Raw genomic sequence first — 15,165 nt, forward strand, 5'->3', positions numbered from 1 at the left:
TGTCGTTTCCTCTACATTGCAGAGACCAAACGCAGACTGGGTGACCACTTTGCGGAACACCTTTGGTCTGTCTGCAAGCATGACCCAGACCTCCCTGTTGCTTGCCATTTCAACACACCACCCTGATCTCATGCCCACATATCCGTCCTTGGCCTGCTGCAATGTTCCAGTTTTAGCCCATTTCAATCTTTTCCCCCTACCCCACCCCCACCAGGGCTATCTGTCACTTGCTCGTCCTGCTTTCTACCCTTAATGTCACCATTAGCACATACTTAAGCTAATATCACCACCATCAACACCCCTTTGACCTTTTGTTTATGACATCTTTGGCAACCTCTTCTTTGCCTCCATCTATCCCTGGCCCTCTATCCAGTTCTATCTGTCCCACCCCCCCTCTAGCAGCTTGTATTTCATCTCATTTCTATTTTTCCTTAGTTCTGATGAAGAGTCATATGGATTCGAAACGTTAACTGTATTCCTCTCCACAGATGCTGTCAGACGTGATTTTTCCAGCTATTTTTGTTTCAGATTTCCAGCATCTGCAATATTTTGCTTTTAACCCAATATTTCTTCTTGTACACTTTGTCCTAAATTATGGTTATTGTTCGGTGGCTTGTAGACCACTCCCCCTAATGACTTCTGTCCCCTACTATTCCTCATTTCTACCCAAACCGATTCTACATCCTGATCTCCTGAATCAAGGTCATCTCTAGCTATTGTACAAATGCCATCCTTGATCAACAGTGCTACCCCTCCACCTTTACCTGGCTTCCTATTCTTCATGAATGTCACATACCCCTCAACATTCAGGACCCAATCCTTGTCATCCTGCAGCCATGTCTCCAAAATGGCTATCAAATCTTATTTATTCACTTCAATGTAGGCCATCAATTCATTCACTTTATGAATGCTACGCACAGATACAGAGCCTTGGGTTTAGTCTTTTTGTTATCTTTGTAACAGCTAATCTTGACTGTTGATGTATTCTTAGGTTTTTTCTCTGTCCCTTCCTGCCATTCTCTGAGCCTCATTTTTCATATTACTATTTTGCTTTCCTGGCTTGACTTTACGCCTTGATTTGCCACAGCTACCCAAGCTTGATCCCTCACTGCTCTCGTTTAGTTCAAAGCCCCCTCTACTTGCCTAGTTATGTGACTTACCAGGACACTCGTCCCAGCACGGTTCGGGTGTAGACCGTCCCAAAGGTACAGCCCCACTTTCCCCAGTACTGGTGCCAGTGCCCCATGAACAAGAACCCACTTCTCCCACACCAGTCTTTGAACCACACATTCATCTAATCTTATTTGTCCTATGCCAATTTGCATGATGCTCAGATAATAATCCAGAGATTATTACCTTTGAGGTTCTGTTTCTTAATTTGGTACCTAGCTCCTCATACTGACTGTGCAGAACCTCTTTCCTAGCTCTACCTATATCATTGGTACCTACATAGACCATGACAACTGGATCCTGCCTCTCCTGCTGCAAGTTCCTCTGCAGCCTGAGCAGATGTCCCGAATCCTGACACCAGGCAAGCAATACAGCCATCTGGACTCTCGCTCTTTGCTGCAGAGAACAGTGTCAATCCCCCTCACCATACTATTCCCTAATACCCCTGCATTCCTTTTTGCTTCCCCCGCTTGAATGGCTTCCTGTGCCATGGCCAGCCTGCTCATCTACCTTGCAGACTTCACTTCCATCCACATAGGTTGTGAACACCTCAAACCTGTTTGACAATTGCAAAGTCTGAGCCTCCTCCACCACTGTCTGCTCAGTCCCTTTGCTTGCCTCTCTATCATAGTCACATCCTCTGGTCCCTCACTGCTGACCAAAACAGATGACCCTCTTCTAAGAGGTGCAACTGTCTTCTGGAACAAAGTATCTACGTATTTCTCCTCCTCCCTTATGTTGTGCAATGTCTGCACTTCGGCTTCCGGATCCTGATAATCCTGACCTGGAATGCGTCAAGCTGCTTACACTTCCTGCAGACATGTTAGTCATGGATCGCTTGGGCGTTCTAAAGCTCCCATGTCTCACAGCTGCAAAATAACACCTGTCCCACCATTCTAACTTAAGTTATTTCATTTACTTTAATTACTTTCTTCCTATGTATGCTACAATTTACTGTGTTTATTGAATGATAGTACCACTGACAACTAAAGGTTATATGTTTCTTAACTACAAGGTATATGTTTATAAAAACAAAAAAACTGCGGATGCTGGAAATCCAAAACAAAAACAGAATTACCTGGAAAAACTCAGCAGGTCTGGCAGCATCGGCGGAGAAGAAAAGAGTTGACGTTTCGAGTCCTCATGACCCTTCGACAGAACTTGAGTTCGAGTCCAGGAAAGAGCTGAAATATAAGCTGGTTTAAGGTGTGTGTGTGGGGGGCGGAGAGATAGAGAGACAGAGAGGTGGAGGGGGTTGGTGTGGTTGTAGGGACAAACAAGCAGTGATAGAAGCAGATCATCAAAAGATGTCAACGACAATAGTACAATAGAACACATAGGTGTTAAAGTTGGTGATATTATCTAAACGAATGTGCTAATTAAGAATGGATGGTAGGGCACTCAAGGTATAGCTGTAGTGGGTTTTTTTTTAATAATGGAAATAGGAGGGAAAAGGAAAATCTTTATAATTTATTGGAAAAAAAAAAGAAGGGGGAAACAGAAAGGGGGTGGGGATGGGGGAGGGAGCTCACGACCTAAAGTTGTTGAATTCAATATTCAGTCCGGAAGGCTGTAAAGTCCCTAGTCGGAAGATGAGGTGTTGTTCCTCCAGTTTGCGTTGGGCTTCACTGGAACAATGCAGCAAGCCAAGGACAGACATGTGGGCAAGAGAGCAGGGTGGAGTGTTAAAATGGCAAGCGACAGGGAGGTTTGGGTCATTCTTGCGGACAGACCGCAGGTGTTCTGCAAAGCGGTCGCCCAGCTTACGTTTGGTCTCTCCAATGTAGAGGAGACCACATTGGGAGCAACGAATGCAGTAGACTAAGTTGGGGGAAATGCAAGTGAAATGCTGCTTCACTTGAAAGGAGTGTTTGGGTCCTTGGACGGTGAGGAGAGAGGAAGTGAAGGGGCAGGTGTTGCATCTTTTGCGTGGGCATGGGGTTGTGCCATAGGAGGGGGTTGAGGAGTAGGGGGTGATGGAGGAGTGGACCAGGGTGTCCCGGAGGGAGCGATCCCTACGGAATGCCGATAAGGGGGGTGAAGGGAAGATGTGTTTGGTGGTGGCATCATGCTGGAGTTGGCGGAAATGGCGGAGGATGATCCTTTGAATGCGGAGGCTGGTGGGGTGATAAGTGAGGACAAGGGGGACCCTATCATGTTTCTGGGAGGGAGGAGAAGGAGTGAGGGCGGATGCGCGGGAGATGGGCCGGACACGGTTGAGGGCCCTGTCAACGACCGTGGGTGGAAAACCTCGGTTAAGGAAGAAGGAGGACATGTCAGAGGAACTGTTTTTGAATGTAGCATCATCGGAACAGATGCGACGGAGGCGAAGGAACTGAGAGAATGGGATGGAGTCCTTACAGGAAGTGGGGTGTGAGGAGCTGTAGTCGAGATAGCTGTGGGAGTCGGTGGGTTTGTAATGGATATTGGTGGACAGTCTATCACCAGAGATTGAGACAGAGAGGTCAAGGAAGGGAAGGGAAGTGTCAGAGATGGACCACGTGAAAATGATGGAGGGGTGGAGATTGGAAGCAAAATTAATAAATTTTTCCAAGTCCTGACGAGAGCATGAAGCGGCACCGAAATAATCATCGATGTACCGGAGAAAGAGTTGTGGAAGGGGGCCGGAGTAGGACTGCAACAAGGAATGTTCCACATACCCCATAAAGAGACAGGCATAGCTGGGGCCCATGCGGGTACCCATAGCCACACCTTTTATTTGGAGGAAGTGAGAGGAGTTGAAGGAGAAATTGTTCAGCGTGAGAACAAGTTCAGCCAGACGGAGGAGAGTAGTGGTGGATGGGGATTGTTCGGGCCTCTGTTCGAGGAAGAAGCTAAGGGCCCTCAGACCATCCTGGTGGGGGATGGAGGTGTAGAGGGATTGGACGTCCATGGTGAAGAGGAAGCGGTAGGGGCCAGGGAACTGGAAATTGTTGATGTGACGTAAGGTGTCAGAGGAATCACGGATGTAGGTGGGAAGGGACTGGACAAGGGGAGAGAGAAGGGAGTCAAGATAACGAGAAATGAGTTCTGTGGGGCAGGAGCAAGCTGAGACGATCGGTCTACCGGGGCAGTTCTGTTTGTGGATTTTGGGTAGGAGATAGAAGCGGGCCGTCCGAGGTTGGGCGACTATCAGGTTGGAAGCTGTGGGAGGGAGATCCCCAGAGGAGATGAGGTCAGTGACAGTGACTTTACAGCCTTCCGGACTGAATATTGAATTCAACAACTTTAGGTCGTGAGCTCCCTCCCCCATCCCCACCCCCTTTCTGTTTCCCCCTTCTTTTTTTTTTCCAATAAATTATAAAGATTTTCCTTTTCCCTCCTATTTCCATTATTAAAAAAAAACCCACTACAGCTATACCTTGAGTGCCCTACCATCCATTCTTAATTAGCACATTCGTTTAGATAATATCACCAACTTTAACACCTATGTGTTCTATTGTACTATTGTCGTTGACATCTTTTGATGATCTGCTTCTATCACTGCTTGTTTGTCCCTACAACCACACCAACCCCCTCCACCTCTCTGTCTCTCTATCTCTCCGCCCCCCACACACACACCTTAAACCAGCTTATATTTCAGCTCTTTCCTGGACTCGAACTCAAGTTCTGTCGAAGGGTCATGGGGACTCGAAACGTCAACTCTTTTCTTCTCTGCCGATGCTGCCAGACCTGCTGAGTTTTTCCAGGTAATTCTGTTTTTGTTTTGGCTTTCCAGCATCCGCAGTTTTTTTGTTTTTATCTCTGTGTTTAATTGACTGCCACTGCTCTTCAAGAAATGCCTACCTCCTTGAAGAAGTTCTGTTCGTCTCTGCGACAAGATTTCCGGATCTCTCTGTTGCCTTGTTCACCTTCATTGCTTTCCATTTCTCTCCTAGTGTTTGACAAGGTGTTTACTAAAACCCGCTTTCACAGCCATATCTCCTTTCTCAGTGACTGTCTCCGTCTCCGACTTACCCCACGTGGATTTCAACTGAAATTCCACCCCTCATGTTTCGAACCCACCCAGGATTACAGGTATCTCCGGGACATAAAACGTTTCTCGGACTGCTGTTCCCGTCACATTCTGAAATCCACTCTCAGTGCCATGCGCCGCCATATGAACACACTCGACCTCTCCGTCCAGCAGCACCGCCGTACCCTTTTTCAAAGCTGCGCGTGCCCCCAGTTTCATTTTATCCTTCGGCTCATCCGACGCCTCAACAAGAAACTTTTTCTCTTTCTCTCAAGTGCTAAGGAACGCAAGCTCCAACAACTCATCGACACCAACACCCATCTAGGACCCTCCACCCCTGCCTGTCCCTCCGTCCCCACCCTTTCTTCCAGTCCCAACCCCAGCCGTGTATTCACTATACCCCCTGACCTTCCCCTCTCCGATGCTGAACATTCAGTGCTCAGCAAAGGACTTAGTTTCATACCCTTACGCCCTCACCTCAATGAATTTCGGGCTCGGCATGATACTGAACTCTTCTTCCGCCGTCTTCGTCTCCGGGCTCACTTCTTTGGGCAGGAGTCCTCTGCCAGTTCAACGGATCCTTTTACCCATCTCCAATATTCTCCCTCCACCTGGACCCCTCCCTCTGGATTCCTACCTTCTCTCGATCTTTTCATTGAGAACTGTCGGCGCGACATTAGTCGTCTCAATTTCCCTGCTCCTCTCACCCATTCTAACCTGTCTCTCTCTGAACTTACTGCACTCCATTCTCTCAGGTCCAACCCTGACATTGTCATCAAACCCGCTGACAAGGGTGGTGCTGTTGTTGTCTGGCGCACTGACCTCTACCTCGCGGAGGCTGAGCGTCAACTCACAGACACTTCCTCCTACCTCTCCCTGGACCATGACCCCACCACTGAACATCAAGCCACTGTTTCCAGGACTGTCACTGACCTCATCTCCTCTGGGGATCTCCCTCCCACAGCTTCCAACCTGATAGTCGCCCAACCTCGGACGGCCCGCTTCTATCTCCTACCCAAAATCCACAAACAGAACTGTCCCGGTAGACCGATCGTCTCAGCTTGCTCCTGCCCCACAGAACTCATTTCTCGTTATCTTGACTCCCTTCTCTCTCCCCTTGTCCAGTCCCTTCCCACCTACATCCGTGATTCCTCTGACACCTTACGTCACATCAACAATTTCCAGTTCCCTGGCCCCTACCGCTTCCTCTTCATCATGGACGTCCAATCCCTCTACACCTCCATCCCCCACCAGGATGGTCTGAGGGCCCTTAGCTTCTTCCTCGAACAGAGGCCCGAACAATCCCCATCCACCACTACTCTCCTCCGTCTGGCTGAACTTGTTCTCACGCTGAACAATTTCTCCTTCAATTCCTCTCACTTCCTCCAAATAAAAGGTGTGGCTATGGGTACCCGCATGGGCCCCAGCTATGCCTGTCTCTTTATGGGGTATGTGGAACATTCCTTGTTGCAGTCCTACTCCGGCCCCCTTCCACAACTCTTTCTCCGGTACATCGATGATTATTTCGGTGCCGCTTCATGCTCTCGTCAGGACTTGGAAAAATTTATTAATTTTGCTTCCAATCTCCACCCCTCCATCATTTTCACGTGGTCCATCTCTGACACTTCCCTTCCCTTCCTTGACCTCTCTGTCTCAATCTCTGGTGATAGACTGTCCACCAATATCCATTACAAACCCACCGACTCCCACAGCTATCTCGACTACAGCTCCTCACACCCCACTTCCTGTAAGGACTCCATCCCATTCTCTCAGTTCCTTCGCCTCCGTCGCATCTGTTCCGATGATGCTACATTCAAAAACAGTTCCTCTGACATGTCCTCCTTCTTCCTTAACTGAGGTTTTCCACCCACGGTCGTTGACAGGGCCCTCAACCGTGTCCGGCCCATCTCCCGCGCATCCGCCCTCACTCCTTCTCCTCCCTCCCAGAAACATGATAGGGTCCCCCTTGTCCTCACTTATCACCCCACCAGCCTCCGCATTCAAAGGATCATCCTCCGCCATTTCCGCCAACTCCAGCATGATGCCACCACCAAACACATCTTCCCTTCACCCCCCTTATCGGCATTCCGTAGGGATCGCTCCCTCCGGGACACCCTGGTCCACTCCTCCATCACCCCCTACTCCTCAACCCCCTCCTATGGCACAACCCCATGCCCACGCAAAAGATGCAACACCTGCCCCTTCACTTCCTCTCTCCTCACCGTCCAAGGACCCAAACACTCCTTTCAAGTGAAGCAGCATTTCACTTGCATTTCCCCCAACTTAGTCTACTGCATTTGTTGCTCCCAATGTGGTCTCCTCTACATCGGAGAGACCAAACGTAAGCTGGGCGACCGCTTTGCAGAACACCTACGGTCTGTCCGCAAGAATGACCCAAACCTCCCTGTCGCTTGCCATTTTAACACTCCACCCTGCTCTCTTGCCCACATGTCTGTCCTTGGCTTGCTGCATTGTTCCAGTGAAGCCCAACGCAAACTGGAGGAACAACACCTCATCTTCCGACTAGGGACTTTACAGCCTTCCGGACTGAATATTGAATTCAACAACTTTAGGTCGTGAGCTCCCTCCCCCATCCCCACCCCCTTTCTGTTTCCCCCTTCTTTTTTTTTTCCAATAAATTATAAAGATTTTCCTTTTCCCACCTATTTCCATTATTAAAAAAAAAACCCACTACAGCTATACCTTGAGTGCCCTACCATCCATTCTTAATTAGCACATTCGTTTAGATAATATCACCAACTTTAACACCTATGTGTTCTATTGTCCTATTGTCGTTGACATCTTTTGATGATCTGCTTCTATCACTGCTTGTTTGTCCCTACAACCCCCTCCACCTCTCTGTCTCTCTACCTCTCCGCCCCCCACACACACACCTTAAACCAGCTTATATTTCAGCTCTTTCCTGGACTCGAACTCAAGTTCTGTCGAAGGGTCATGAGGACTCGAAACGTCAACTCTTTTCTTCTCCGCCGATGCTGCCAGACCTGCTAAGGTATATGTTTAGATGTTTGTTTAAATTACTTTATTTTTATCTTTGTTTGATTTTAATTAAAGTTTTCAAATTTTGGATTATTATTTCAAAGTTTTAGTTCTTTTTATTTATGGATCAACCTGAACTCACCTAAGCTGGTTTCTCACACACTGTCCCTTAGACTGAGCACTTACCAGCCAATCAACTTACGAGCTTCCTGTGACATCACAGTTGCTTTTTACCCCCACTCTTGACTCTCAGCAGCTGAAATGGTGAAACAGTGAGCCAGTACGCTGTTCAGCTCCCGATTGTCTCCCGCAGCTCCGCTCCGACACCCAGCAAGGGAGTATAAAACCCTGGAGCAACCTCCTGCCAACACAGACCCGAGGGGCCGAAAGGTCCCCTGTAACCTCAGAGCCACTCACAGGTCTCTAAATGAACGACTTGTGCCTGTACTAACTCCGAGTGAACGAGTTACCTAGCACCACTCCCTCGCCTTCTCTCCATAACCTTGCACATCCTTCCATTTCAGATACCAGCCTAATTCTCTTTTGAACACTTTGATTGAACTTGCCACTACCACATTCTCAAACAATGCATTCGAGATCCTAACCATTTGATTGACCCTGTCTCCACCACACTCTCAAACAATGCATTAGAGATCCTAACCACTTGACTGACCCTGTCTCCACCACACTCTCAGACAGTGCATTTCAGATCCTAACCACTTGATTGACCCTGTCTCCACCACACACTCGGACAGTGCATTCCAGATCCGAAACACTCGCTGCATGAAAAAGTTTCTATCATATCACTTTTGCTTCTTTTACAAATTACTTTAAACATGCCCCTGCTCATTCTTGACCGTTTCGTCAGTGAGAAACATTCTCCCTTTCTACTCTATCCAGACCCTCATGTTTTTGAATGTCAATCCAATCTCCTCTCAGTTTGCATCAATTGTAAAGGGATCAATTGTAATTTTCTTGGATAAGAAATACTGATGTACTTAACCTTTGACCCAGATGATATACAACAGTGAGGAAATTAGGACAGAAGCCATGTGGGCATAGACAAAGGAGAGCTGCAACAAAGGGGAGAACAGAGAAGACACATTTACAAGGAGCAGTATGTGTATGAAATATAGTTAACTAGGACAGAAAGCTGAAAGCAGAGTTAGAGCAGGGATTGTGAACTGGACAATTTTAATGCTGCTGCTGCTTCCATTTTCCAAAGCTGAGCAGGCTGTTTAACAGGGTTGATTAAGGAAATCTGAGAAAAGAATCTCTGGGGAATCTGTGCTATTGTGAACCTAGCTAAGGAGATTCTGCATGAGTGTGCTGTTCAAGTTCGTGACTATCTCATGGCATCTCAGATGGAATACGGCTGCGGTGAATGTGACTCAAGGGCAAAATCTATTGAGTGGGAAAGTGAATGACCCTATGTACCAGAGGCCGAGTTGAGAGAACTTTGGAACTGCACATGGTGTTATATGTCTGCAGGGAGTGATGATCAACTTTCCCTCTTAGTTCATACAAAATTCAATTAGATTGGTGCTTTTGATCGTGGTTGTGTAAGACCTTTGCTGTATTTAAACTTTTGTTGAAGTAACAGAAGGTTGATGAAGGGAATGTTGTCTATATGGATTGACAAAGTACCAGATAAAAGGCTGGTTAATAAAATTGAGGCTTGTGGTCACCGTCAACTTGGAAAAAAAAATTGGTTTAGACAGAAAACAATGAGTTATGGTTAACGGGGGAGGCAATGGCATAGTGGTATTGTGGCTGGACTATTAATCCAGAGATTCAGGGTAATGCTCTGGGGACCCGGGTTCGAATCCAGTGGAATTTGAATTCAATAAAAATCTGAAATTAAAAGTCTAATGACCATGAAACTTTTGTTGATTGTTGTAAAAACCCATCTGGTTCACTAATGCCCTTTAGGGAAGGAAATCTACCATCCTGACCTACATGTGACTCTAGACCCAGTGGTTGACTCTTAAAAATGCCCCCGGACAATTAGGGATGGGGCAATAAACACTGGAATAACCAGTGACACCCACATCCCAAGAATAAATATTTTAAAAATGGGTGCTTTTCAGATTGGGGGATGATAGACAGTGCTGTTCCCCAAGGATCACTGCTATTATTCATAATATATAAAATAACTTGGAATTCAGTAAAATTTCAAAATTTGCCAATGATACCAAACTGGAGTGACAAGAGGCAGATGGAATTTAATACAGTGAAGTGTGAGGTGTTGCATTTCGGCTGAAGGGAAAGGAAGAGAAAATATAGACTTAATGACAGTAACTTACATTTATATTGCACCCTTAATGTAATAAAACCTTGAAAAATACATCACGGGAATAGTATAAAACAAAATACGATACTGAGGCACATAAAGAGATATTGGGTTGGATGATCAAAAGCTCATTAAAGGGGTAGATTTTAAAGAGCTAAAGGAGGCAAGTGAGGTAGAGAGGCAGAGAGGTTTAGGGAGGGACAGTTCTAAAGCACATTCAGGAAGAGAGGGACCGCAGAGCATGTGAGAATAGGTCTTAATTTTTCAGTATGTCCTGGCACTTTTAGTTAGAAAAGTATCTCTAGGGCTTCATAAATAAAGGCATTGAGGACAAAAGCAGGGAAATTATGCGGAACCTTTAGGAAACTCTGGTTAGGCCCCAACTTTTTTTTATTCATTCACGGGATGAGGGTATCGCTGGCTGGTCCAGCATTTGTTGCCCATCCCTCATTGCCCTTGAGAAGGTGGTGATGAGCTGCCTTCTTGAACCGCTGCAGTCCATGTGGTGTAGGTACACCCAGAATGCTGTTAGCATTGTGTCCAATTCTGGTCACCACACTTTAGGAAGGATGCGAGAACTTGAGAAGGTGCAGAGGAGATTTACCAGAATGCTTCCAGGGATTTTTTTAAAAATTATTTCATAAAATGTGAGTGTCAGTGGGAAGGCTCGCATTTTGTTGCCCATCAGAAATTGACTTTACAAGGACATTTCAGAGGACAGTTTAGAGTTAACATCATTGCTGTGGATCTGGAGTCACGTGTAGGCCAGACTGGGTAAGGACGGTAGATTTCCTTCCCTAAAGGACATTAGATGGGTTTTTAAACAATTGATGATAGTTTCATGGTCACCATTACTGAGACTAGCTTTATATGCCTACTTATTAATTGAATTAATGAATTTGAACCCAAACCCATGTCCCCAGAACATTAGCCTGGGCTTCTGGATTACCAGTCTACTGACATTATTACTGTGCCACAATCTCCCCTAACAAGGTCAGCTACAAGGGGCACAGTTTAAGAATGAGGCCTTCGTTTTAGGGCTGAGATGAGGAGAATTTTTTCCTGAGTTGTTAGAATTCTCTTCCTCAGAGAGCAGTGGAGGCTGGGTCATTAAATTCAGTCAGGGCAGAGTTAGACAGATTTCTGATTGACAAAGGAATCAAGGGTTACAGATGGCAGACAGGAAAATGGAGTTGAAAATTTATTTAACGGCGGAGCAGGCTTGAGGGGCTGAATGGCCTCCTCCTGCTCCCAAGTCCTGTGTTCCTGAGGTTAGGTTAAAGAAGCTGGGATTATTCTTGGAGCAAAGGAGATTGAGGGGAAATTTGATAGAGGTATACAAGAAGAGTCATACAGATTCGAAACGTTAACTCTGTTTCTCTTCCCACAGATGTTGTCAGACCTGCTGAGTTTTCCCAGCATTTTCTGTTTTTATTTCACAAAGTAATTGTAGCAATCTGATCATCACCGCACTGACTGACTGCCTGTGAGACTGCAGGAGATATGAATCTCCGCTCAGACTAAATGCTGGTGAAACCATAGGATTATTCCATATACTAAACTGTCACCAGCTGCAAATGCAGCTGGGTTCCCCTCAATCCTGCAGTTTATCAACATCTTTTCACAGAATCGTTACAATGCAGGAGGCTATTCAGCTCATCGATTCAGCACTGGCTCTCTGAAAGAGCATTCTACCTAGTCCCACTCGCCTGCCTTACCCCCATAAACTTGCATATTCTCTTTTCAGGTATCAATCCAATTCCCTTTTGAATACCTCGATCGAACCTGCCTCCACCAGCTTCACAGGAATTCGTTCCAGACTCCAACCAACCTCTGGGTGAAAAAATTTTCCTTACGGTATTTCTACTCCTTTTGCCCAATATTTTGAATCCATACCCTCTAGTTCTTGATGTTCTCTTGAGTGGGAATGGTTTCTCAATATTTACCCTGTCCATATCCCCCAGGATCTTGAATACCTCTATCAAGTCTCCTCTCAGCCTTCTTTTCTCCAAGGAAAACAGTCCCAACCTCTCCAATCTATCCTCACAGCTACAGTTCTTTATCCCTGGAATAATTCTGTGAATCTCCTCTGTACTCTCCCCAATGCCTTCACATCCTTCCTCAAGTATGGTGCCCAGAACTGGACGCAGTACTCCAGATGAGGCCTAACTAGTGTCTTATACAAGTTTAACATGATCTCCTTACTCTTGTACTTAATGCCTCTATTAATAAAACCTTAGAAACTATATGCTTTATTAACTGCTCTCTCAACATGCCCTGCCACCTTCAATGGCCTATGTATACATACACCAAGGTCCCTCTGTTCCTGCATCTCCTTAAGAGTATCTCCCTTTGCTTAATACTCTCTCTCCATATTCGTCCTGCCAAACAAATCGCCTCACTCTTCTCTGCATTGAACTTCATCTGTCGCTTGTCTGCCCAATCCATCAACATGTCTATGTCCTTTTGAAGTTCAAGTCTATCCTCATCACAGTTGACATTTCCCATCTTTGTATCATCTGCAAATTTTGAAATAACGCCCTGAACATCAGTCTAGGTCATTGATATATATCAGGAAGAGTAAGGGTCCCAACACTGACCCCTGGGAAACTCCACTACAGACCTTCCTCCAATCTGAAAAACAAGCATTTATCACTACTCTCTGTTTCCTGTCACTCAGCCAATTTCTTCTCCAAGTGCCTACTTTCCATTTTATTCCATGAGGTAGAGTTTTGCTCACAAGTCTGTTGTGTGGCACTGTATCAAATGCCTTTTGAAAATCCATATACACCTAATCAACCTTCTCTGTTATCTCCTCAAAAAAACTCTAGCAAGTTAGTTAAACATGATTTTCCCTTAATGAATCCACACTGGCTTTCCTTAATTATCCTGCACCTGTCTAAGTGTCTATTGATTTTGTCCCAAACAGTAGTTTGCAGAAGTTTCCCTCCCACTGACTAGTCTATAGTTGCTGGCTTTATCCTTGCACCTTTTTTGAACAAGGGTGTAAGATTCACAATTCTCCAGCCCTCCCTCTGTCTAAAGAAGGCTGGAAGATTATCACTAGTGCCTCTAAAATTTCTACTCTCACTTCCCTCAGTACCCTTGGATGCAACTCATCCAGTCCTGGTACCTTATCTGTTTTAAGTAAAGATAGTCTTTCTAACATCTCCTTCTCAACTGTAAATTCTTCTAGTGTACCAGTCACTTCCTCCTTCACCTCTGCCTGGGTAGCATCTTCTTCCTTTGTAAAGACAGATGCAGAGTACTCGTTTAATACCTCCGCTATTTCTCCTGCCTCCACATGCAAGGCTCCTTTTTTAAAAATCTCTAATCGGCCCTACTCTTTCTTTTGCCAACCTTTTTATTATTTATATGCTTATAGAAGACCCTGGGAATCCCTTTTACGTTAGCTGCCAGTCTCTTTTCATGTTCTCTCCTTGTTTTATTTATCACTTTTTTCACTTCCCCTCTGGCACTTCTATATTCAGCCCGATTCTCCATTGTATTTTCTACCTCACGTCTGTCATATGTGCACTTCTTACTTTTCATCTTCACTCCTATCTCTCGTCATCTAAAGCATTCTGGATTTATTTGTCCTACCTGTCCCCTTCAAGGGAATATACATTGACATTTTTCTTTGACGGTGGCCCATTGTTCAGCCACTGTCTTTTCTGCCAACATTTGATTCAAACTCACTCAACTCAGCTGCATCGAAGTTGGCTTTCCCCCAATTATTTATCCCTGATCTGGATTGTTCCTTGTCCTTTTCCATGGCCAACTTAAACCTTAGGATACAATGGTCACTGTCCCCTAAAGGCTCTCCCACTGTCATTTGATCCACTTGGGCCAACTCATTCCCCAGAACTAGTTCCACCAATGCCTGTCCTCTCACTGCTGGAAACGTACTGCTGCAGAAAATTATCTTGAACACACTCCAGGAATTCTTGCCCCTCTTGTCCCTTTGCGCTATTCCTATCCTAGTCTATATCTGGACAATTGAAGTCCCCCATTATGATTACTCTATATTTCTTGCACCTCTCTGTAATTTCTTTACAGATTTGTTTCTCCACATCCCTTCCACAAGTTGGAGGTCTATATACTACACCGATCAATGTTATTGCACCTTTTTCATTCTTTACCTCTAGCCAGAGAGATCCCATCGTTGACCCCTCTGGAACGTTCTATCTCTCCAGTACTGTGATGTCATCTTTAACCAATACTTCCACTCCCCCAAACAACCCTTTTCTTCCTCTCCTGTATCTTCTACACACCTTGTAACCCAGGAATATTTAACATCCTGTCCTGCTTTCTTTGAGCCAGGCCTCTGTTGTAGCAATATCATAATTCCATTTGTCAACTTGTGCTTGTAATTCACCAATCTTATAAATCACACTCCATGCATTCAAACATTGACACTAACCCTGATTTAGGCTTTTTTTACATTCCCTCTTACTCTGACCCCATCCAATAACTTACTGTTGTCTGCTTTAATTCTATCAAACGCTCCAAGTATTCTACCTGCCTTGATACTACTCTCTGAATATATACTTATCATCAGTTAATACTTCTCTACTTCCCGCTGCCAGTTTCTCTACTTCCCGCTGCCAGTTTCTCTCCTCTCCGCTCTGAATTTCCCCTCAGGTTCTCACCCCCCTGCCAATCTAGTCCCCAAACACTCCCCAACAGCACTAGCAAACCTCCCCGCAAGGACACCAGTCCCAGTCCTGTTAAGGTGTAACCCGTC

The sequence above is a fragment of the Carcharodon carcharias genome, chromosome 7, assembly GCF_017639515.1.
Source record: "Carcharodon carcharias isolate sCarCar2 chromosome 7, sCarCar2.pri, whole genome shotgun sequence".
Classification (NCBI taxonomy): domain Eukaryota; kingdom Metazoa; phylum Chordata; class Chondrichthyes; order Lamniformes; family Lamnidae; genus Carcharodon; species Carcharodon carcharias.